This window comes from Halichoerus grypus, chromosome 3, assembly GCF_964656455.1.
Source record: "Halichoerus grypus chromosome 3, mHalGry1.hap1.1, whole genome shotgun sequence".
NCBI classification, from domain to species: Eukaryota; Metazoa; Chordata; class Mammalia; order Carnivora; family Phocidae; genus Halichoerus; species Halichoerus grypus.
The window spans coordinates 132,189,917-132,198,789 of NC_135714.1; the positions used below are offsets into that span (position 1 = coordinate 132,189,917).

General features: G+C 43.3%; 1 long non-coding RNA gene across 1 annotated transcript; it reads right to left on the reverse strand.

Moving 5' to 3' along the window:
* Nucleotides 1-556: 556 nt before the first annotated feature.
* Nucleotides 557-7,446, reverse strand: LOC118532398 (uncharacterized). Its single transcript, XR_004915690.2, has 3 exons — nucleotides 7,328-7,446; nucleotides 6,837-6,925; nucleotides 557-884 (listed from the first exon to the last, which is right to left on the reverse strand). It is a non-coding gene; the product is annotated as an uncharacterized LOC118532398 (long non-coding RNA).
* Nucleotides 7,447-8,873: the final 1,427 nt, after the last annotated feature.

Here is an 8,873-nt window from a genome sequence, read left to right on the forward strand (position 1 = left end):
GCGCGGAGGACCGCCCGGCTCCAGCTCCGACCCAGCCCCCGCCGCCCCCCTTCCCTTTTCCTCCCAGCCAGTGACGCGGCGCACACGAGGGCCAACTCCAACCTGCGAGTCGCCGCTCTGCAGCAGGGCGCGCTGTCGCCTGGGTCGGGGACCCAAGAGAGAGGAGCGCGGGAGGAAGGACGCGCAGATTTGGGCCGCGAGGCGGGCGGGGTCGCGCAGGCCGGCCGTCTGCCCCGGCTTTGCAGGCCAAGTGGCGATGGGTGGGGGAGGCGGAAGCAGCAGCCCCTCCACGCCCTCCTCCCTCCATCCCCTGGACGGTTCCTTCGGCAGGCCTGACGTTTGGCTCAGGCTGAGCAGAGGGTGGGGGTTAGAATCACTTTGGGGAACCAAACTTGTGTTTTCCATTTGGCGAAAGAGATTCGTCCCCAGCGGAAGGACAGATGGAGTCAAAGGCCGATGCGCAGCTGGGGCCGGGATGACTGCAAAGGGGGGGGAAGGCGGGACTTGGAAAAACCTTCGCGAAACCCCGAGAAATCTGTGATACACATGGTGCAAACCATGCTTTATTATGCCGCGCTACTACTCAGCGACGTGTGAGCGTCTTGTCACTCCCCTCTGCCTCCGAGAATGACGACAATAGATTCGGCTTGTGAACACTTTCTTATGCATTCAGCGCCATCACAACACTTCCAGGATGTTTTATGATGCTGATTTATGGGCAGAAAGATGGGGTAGCTCAGGCCAGACCACCTTCCAGCACTTCACCATGGCCTCTGAGCGAGGAAGTTTGCAGCCAGGGCAGCTGCTGACAGCACTTTCAAACTAGCTTCTGAGTCCAAGAAAAATGCCGATAAATTGCCAGTCGCAGGTTTCCCTTCAATTATCTGTAATGATAGGTAGAAATTGATAAATGGCCTCTAATAAAAAAATGCCTGAAGAAGGACTCTGCCTTCTTGAGAATGGCTGGTCCTATTTAGCAAATGGTTTCTGCAATTTTGCATTTAGGCCAAAGGGAAGAATTAATTTCCTAGATACTGTTGCTCTCCTTTAAGGAGGACCAACAGCGCTGCATGATGGTTCCGGGCAGCAACAGTAAAATGCCTTTTAATATTTGGTGGAGTTATATATATAACTGCTAATATACACCATTATCTCTACCTCTGACAAAATAATAATAAAACAATTTTATAGCAGATATGTTGCATGTAAATAGAGACATTATTAAAATACATCCAGCTGCCTCTCACCGGTGAAGTTTCCTTACCATTAAGGAGACCAGGTGTGAGTCTTTAGAATCTTCTTTCACCTCAACCTCTTCAATCTCACTTGAACAGTCCCCTGCCTCTACTCTTACCCCCCTATAAGTAATTCTCAGCCAAGCATCTGGATTATTGTTTTTAAAGCTAATTCAAATCATGTCTCCCCCTGCTTAGAACCTGCCAATATATTTCCATTATACTTGGATTATAATTCAGGCTCCTTCCAATTGTACAAAACTAACAGGGCCCTACCCACCTTTCCAACCTCATCTTATACCACCACTCTTGATCCAGATATACTGCCTTTTTTCTGATACTAGTATTTGCTACAGACTGAATGTTTGTGTCTTCCTCAAAATTCATATGTTGTCGTCCTACCCGCCCCCCCCCGCCCCCCGCCAACATGATGGTATTAAGAGGTGGGGTCTTTGGATTAGATGAGATCACGGGATTAGTGTCATAAGAGGAGAGAGCCTGATGCTCTCTGTTCTCTGCCATGTGAGGAACATAGGAGGTGAGCAGTCCACAACCAGGAAGAGGGCCCTCCCCAGAACTTGACCATGCTGATGCTCTAATATTGGACTTCTAGCTTCCAGAACTGGGAGAAATAAATTTCTGTTGTTTATAAGCCACCTAGTCTATGGTACTTTTTTATAGCAGCCTGAAGACAGGGCATTTGAATTGTTAAAACTTTTCTGTGCCTGGGAGTTATTTCTTCTGCTTTGTGAAGATTTGGCTCTATCTCATTCAGGTCTTAATTCAAATGCCAACTGTTCGGAATCCTCCCTTGACCACTCTACTCAAGTAGCTTCTCCACCATAAACCCTTATCCTCATATTAGATTTCATTCACAACACCTATCGGAGCCTGAAATTAGCTTGCTTTATTCAGTTGTTTATTAAATTATTGTGATCTCAACCCTCTTCGTGCACTTGAAGCATTGCTTTATCCCGGAACCCAGATCAGTACCTATCACATAAACGGGTCTCCATTCACTAAACATGTGTTAGATGACTGGATGGATGGTTGGTTTAGCTGATGGGTGGATGGAGGGATAAGTCTGTTAAAGGAGAGGTTTGAAGCCATAATTCAGAATTAATTGACCATGAAATCCTTTATTGTGATGAATTGTATCTTCACAGTTTACTCATTTTAATCATTCTACGGGGCTTCGTGAACTAATTTTTGAACTTCAGCTTATTTTGCAGAGTGTATTGTTACCAAATATTTACTTGAGTCTAAAAATAAAGGAAAAGCAGCTAGTTATTCTGCATCTTTCACTGACATTCTTTGTAAACAGTGGTTTGGTTTAGAAACAAATGAAAAATCAAAAACTTCAAACATCTATTTTCCCACTAGTTTTTAAGCTTTATAATTTAAGCATGTGCAATTCAAGGTCTCCTGCCCACTTCATACCCTTCATTGAATGCCTTGAGCAGCATTCTAAATTGAAAATTCAATTTGGTGGGGTTAAAAAAAAGGAGCATTTCTCAAATATGCAAAAAACAATTTTAGATTCTAGCACAGAAGCCAATAGCTTGCAAGAAATAGGTCAAGTCTGACCCTCTCGGGAGGAGTATCACGGTGTAACTGGCAGGAGTCTGGGCATTGAAGCTGGGCAACCTTGGCTCTGCTCTATAATTGTGGGCAGATTATTTCAATCTTGTTAAGCCTCAGTTTCTTGCTGTCTAAATTGGGGGTTATACTATCTAATTTATAAGACGTTATGAGTCTTGAGTGAGGCAATGTACGTAGACTAGCACATAGAAGGCATCAGCAAAGATTACTTCTCTTGCCCCTGTTGTTTGTGTGATGAAATATCTTAAGGATGAAGTGGTTTGGGATTCTCAGTCATATCAAATTCCGACTTCTTAGCCCTCCTGAGTGTGTGGAGAGGGAGATGAAAACTTCCCAGTATCACAGAGAGCAGCCATCATGGGCAGAAAAGCCCAGAGCAGATCTTCACCCAGTGTTACATGGTTTAAGTAGTACAGGAAGTCCATCATCAAAAAACGTTTTCTCCCAGACTGTAGATAGTCCCTAGTTAACTTAAATAGTCTAAATAGTTACTAAGGGCTCATAATGTTCAAAGCTTCTCCCACCAATCCTTTGGCGGGGGTGGGGGGGCGGTGGGGGGATTATAATTACTATCCCATGTTACAGATGAAGAAACTGAGGTTCAGGGCATTGCAGATAACTTGGCCAAAGTCACATAGGTGTTAAGTGGTAGGATTGGAATCTGAGCCCAGACAGCTTTGCTTCAGCGTCCTTGGCCTTTGGAGCATTTCACCGGTCATTTATCATCTCTATGATTTTCTGCTTAAGGCGAACTGCCTTGCTGCTCAACAACAGAAGGAAGAACTCTAGACAGCATGTTTGTGTAATGGTGGGATGACACGGGAGAAGAGCCACAAGGAAGTGACTCCTTGAGAGTGCACCGAGAAGAAACTATTTAGAAATGGGGATTAAAGCCAAGTGAGGAGGAAGATCCTGTGGAAGATAGAGGGTTTCTTCCCACCTCTTCCCCCAGAAGGAAGACCCTCTGAGGCTAGGAAGGACACCTTCACAGCAGGGGGTGCCTCTCCTATTTTTGGCTCACATGTTATTATCTCTCTAAGAGCATGAGCTAAAGAATGGAACTCGTGATGGTTAAATTTTATGTACCAATTTGGCTAGACTATGGTGCCAAGCATGATAGGTAATAGAGCACTACTCTAAACGTTGTTGTGAAGGTAATTTGTAAATGCAATTAACATCAACAGTGGGTTGACTTTAAGTGAAGCAGAGTGCACTTGACAATATGGTGGGCCTCACATAACCAGTTGAAGGCCTTAAGAGCAAACTGAGGTTTCCCAGAGAAGGAATTGTGCTTCAAGACTGTTACATAGAAATCCTGCCTGAGTTTCCAGTCTGCTGGCCTATCCTCCAGATTTTGGACTTACCAGCCCACACAATCATGTGTGCCAATTACCAGGTATGTATTGGTTCTGTTTCTCTAAAGAACCCTGACTGATACAGAGCTTTATAAGAAGAGATGATTTAATGTCTATTATCATAGTCTGTATTTGATATACGTATATTTCATGTTCTGAAAGTATTAAAATCAGAATCCTGGACATGATGGAGGTCTCACCCAGAGAGGTGATTTCATGATAGGTAATCAAGTCTACTTCCCTACCTTAGGATCTAAGTGTCCAAAAGAGATGATAGTCTTTTCCCTCTTTTTTTAATTTTGAGCACAGATTGTGTGCACACCCATTCTATTTTCCGAGCCCAACAGAATATGATTAAGTTTTATAGAGTACTTGTCTCTGCTTTTGATATCAACATATAGTTATTTCCTCTGATTCTTTGGGAACATGAAGAAAACCTTTATCCCAAAATTTCATCATATGGTTGGAGAGAAGTATGGCATGGCTTATCATTAAGTAGATTTAGATATATTGTACCAAATCATATTTTTCAAATCTAGTAGAGGCTGGAATGTAAGTGTTACATATACAAAAATTCTCCCTATATTTGAAGATGATAATATAAGTAGGTCTGAAACAGAACCCCTAGCTAAAGTAATTTCTGCCTGACTTTCGCCAAGTCTCCTCTCTATCTCAAATTGCTTATTCTCCTTCCCAATAATTGGTAAAGCAGACCAACTTCTCCCCACTCCCTTCACCAGGCTCCAGATGGCCTACGAAGGCCAATCAAACCTGCTCAAACACATAGCCTTTAAGATTTGGCTTCTTTGACTCTGGCACACACACACACACGTACACACTCTCTCACACACACCATCTTGCTTTCCCTGAAAGCTTTTCTTTAGATAAAATAATCCCAGCTTCTTATTTCCCCAGCCCTTTAATCATTTTGTTTCTGTTCTCTGAACTCATTCCAATTTCCCTATATATTATATAAGATGTGGAAACCAAAACCACACACCATTTTCTAACAGGGTCTATATATTGCCAAATTTAGGGAGGCTGACTTACTTCTTCAATCAGAAATCAAAGCCAAGTCCAACAGGTTCTTAACAAGTGGATGTTGGAACCGTTGTGACACCCCCATTCAATAAAGCAACACCTTCTGAGTAGATAATTATTCAGTGTGGAAAGGTAATTTACTTGCTTTCACTGAAAGGAATTTTCAGAATATTCATGTATGTGTATAAAACAGCATGAAAGATATAGTTAGTGAAGAAAAAGATAAATAGTGGTTAATTCTGCCCATATTTTTCTAGGTGTAATTGCACTTGTGCGAAGCAAAGGAAACTGATCTGTTTCCTGTGACAAAGCAAAGGTCACTGACATACATATACATAATATATGTTATAATAATTCCAAGCAAGGGAAAGCAAAGGAAATACCCAGGACCCTGCCAATCCCACAAATATTCAGTGAGAAAAACACCTGGATTCTCCCCAAGCCACAGATGTTCAGTTGGAAAATGCCTGGATCCCATTGAATCAAGGCAGTCAGGGAAGAGAGCCACATCCGGCCCAGTTTGTCTCCTCAGTACGACAGGCACACATGAATCCTATTTGATCAAGACACAGTTATTTTGGAAATAAATAGATCCTGCGGGATTCAAGCACAGTTCACGATTAGCACACACAGATGGGGATGTACTGGGCACAGATACTATCTACAAGAAACTCCTTCAATATGCAGACATTTGGTAAGAAAGCCTACGCCGCAGATTTTTGGCTATGTCAGTATCTCGGTTATTTCTCTCAGGGAACATGTGTGGATCTGGCAGCTCTGCTCCTTGATTCAGTTTGCCTGGATCACACAGGATCAGAGCGCCCTGCCCTGATTCTTTAGATTTAGCGGTGTGTATAGGTAAGGAGAAATGCAAAAAGTGAATAAAGCCACTTTGGTTTTCCTTAGTATGATCAAAACAGCAGCAGCATCATACCAGGAATGTTCCAGGCCTTTTGAGAGCATGTAAATGGAGAAAAAAAAGAAACAACAACAACAACAACAAAAACTGTATTTCTATCATCACAATTTACATTTTCTACATATTTCCATTTTTTTTTACCTAAACTTCTTTTGTATCCAATGCAACATTTTCACTACACTTTCCAAATAACTTTTCAGCCATTCAATGTACAAATACCACTACTGACTCTGAAACTTACCCAAAAATTAGGTAGATATTTACAACAATTAAATAATTATTGTATTTACCTACTTTAAGTCATGCAGAGGTTTCCTATAGCCATTATAATTTATAAGGATTATAGTAGTGCTTAATACTTTTTTTTTTTTTTTTTTTTTTTTGAGAGAGAGAGAGAGCAAGTGGAGGGGGCAAAGGGAGAGGGAGAGAATCTTAAGCAGGCCCTGAGATCATGACCTGAGCCAATATCAAGAGTCAGATGCTTAAACAATTGAGCCACCTGGGCACCCCACCAGTGATTAATACTTTTAAAGGTGTTTTTATATTGCAGTCAAAGCTAACACTAAAGAGAGAAACTGTGCTTTGAAAAGCCACAGATTTAGAGTCTGAGGGCCCAGAAATCCTGAGGTCTTGGGAAAGTGTCTTCCACCTGATGACTTCCCCCAGAAAACTGGATTGTCATACCTGGAGAGGCAAATGGTAGAAACTGCTTCATGAATTCAAGTGCCCCTCAAATCTCCTCCGATTGACTGCCGATGTCTTGTTTCCCATCACTATTTGTTTCCATTATAAAAAAGAGAAAAACAGAAGAATGAAATCCCAGAAGCTCTTGGCCTGGCAAGATGCATTCAATGAATAAACCACAGTCTCGCAGGAAGGCAGACCTAAATCCCATGGTCAACGATATGCTTTCTGACCATCGTACACTGAGTGTTTTCGCCATCAAACTGAGCTCCAGGGTATCTACAGCAAGCAACATTACTGAATTTGCAGGAGCTTCTCCTCAAACACAGCTTCCTGTATCTGCAAATGTATTCTTTTTCCTCTGCCTCCACGGGCTTTTACCTCTGATCTTCTATTTATAAATCCAGCTTCCGAGTTTTTGCTCTGTGCTTTATATTCAAGATCTCTTTTGAAGGTCCTCAGCTTCTCATGTATTTTTATCCCCAGCTCACCTGCGTCACCTGAGGGTGTTATACTCTGTTCCTTCTTTCTTCAAAGCCCTGGTCTCTCCAATCCAGGCAGAATGGGGAAGCTGAAAAGTAACAGCTATAAAAAATGTACTATAGCGGAGATGCTTTAAAGACCCAAGTGATAAAGACCTCCCTTCACGAGGCCCAGATGAATATTAAGCACCGAGAAGCAACCACCAGCAAACAGAGAGGCAATTGCTCGTTTTCGCGCAAGTGTGTCACGCGGCCCATGAGGGACAAGGCAGAGCTGTACGAGGCTGCAGAATGACCCCAGCTGCCAACCCTTGAACTCTGCAGGTGCCAAGAGTGAACAATTCCAGGATCGCGGCCCTTCTTCTGCAAGCATGTCACCAGCACCAAAGCCATTTTCACAACTCAAGGTAAACTGAAGGATGAGTTCGTGACCTCGTTTTCCCTGGCTCCTACATATGCATCCTCGCAGTCCCCTGTGGGAGCTAAAATAATGCCACCCCTCAAAGATGTCCATGATCTCATCCCCAGAGCCTACCAATGTGTTACCTTCTGTGGCTAAAAGGACTTTGCAGTTGGGATCAAATTATGGATCTTGAGATGGAGAGACTGTCTAAATGGGCCCTTATAAGTGAACGGAGGAGGGTCAGAGTCAGAGAAGGAGGTAGGACAAGGGAAGCCAAGGTCAGTGTGAAGGGGCCATGAGGGAAAGAATTCAGTCAGCCTCTACAAGGTGGAAAAGGCAAGGAAATGTATTCTCCTCAGAGCACCCAGAAGGAACACAGCCCCTTCGACCCATTGGTTTTAGCCCAGTAAGAACTGTGGCAGGCGTCTCACCTCCAGAACTGTAAAATATTATTTGTATTATTTTAGGCCCCTAAGTTAGTGGTAATTCGTTGCAGGAGCAACGAGAAACTACTACTTCCCTCGACAGTACCAGGGTCAGTGTGTCTTCTTGCTGGCATTCTCCATAGCAGGTACCTATGTTCCCAGAGCCTCTGTTGTCTCTCAAACACCTGAGTTCTCAGTTGCAAAGAAGGAGGAAGTTACCACGGCATCGGTTTTGCTTCCAGCCAATAGCATCTCCAGGGATTAGCTCCAGCTAGAAATTTGGGCAGATTCCCTTCAGGGAACATTTCTTAAAATGTCAAGATGAGTTTTTTCTTTGATTTAAATGCATTATCCAAAGTTTTATCTTTGTATACAATGTTGTTTTGTTTTTTTTTTTAAGATTTTATTTATTTGACAGAGAGAGACACAATGAGAGAGGGAACACAAGCAGGGGGAGTGGGGGAGGGAGAAGCAGGCTTCCTGCTGAGCAGAGAGCCCGATGCGGGGCTCGATCCCAGGACCCCAGGATCATGACCTGAGCTGAAGGCAAACACGACTGAGCCACCCAGGCGCCCCTGTATACAATGTTTAAAAAAAAATATATCTGCAACAGAAAAGCACTCCTGTTGAAAGCTTAAGGGAATGATGTGCAAGAGCATTTGCCGTATGGTTGAGAGGTAGCCACAATGTATCCGAAGAAGGTGCGAGTCTTTGGGAACACAAAGAT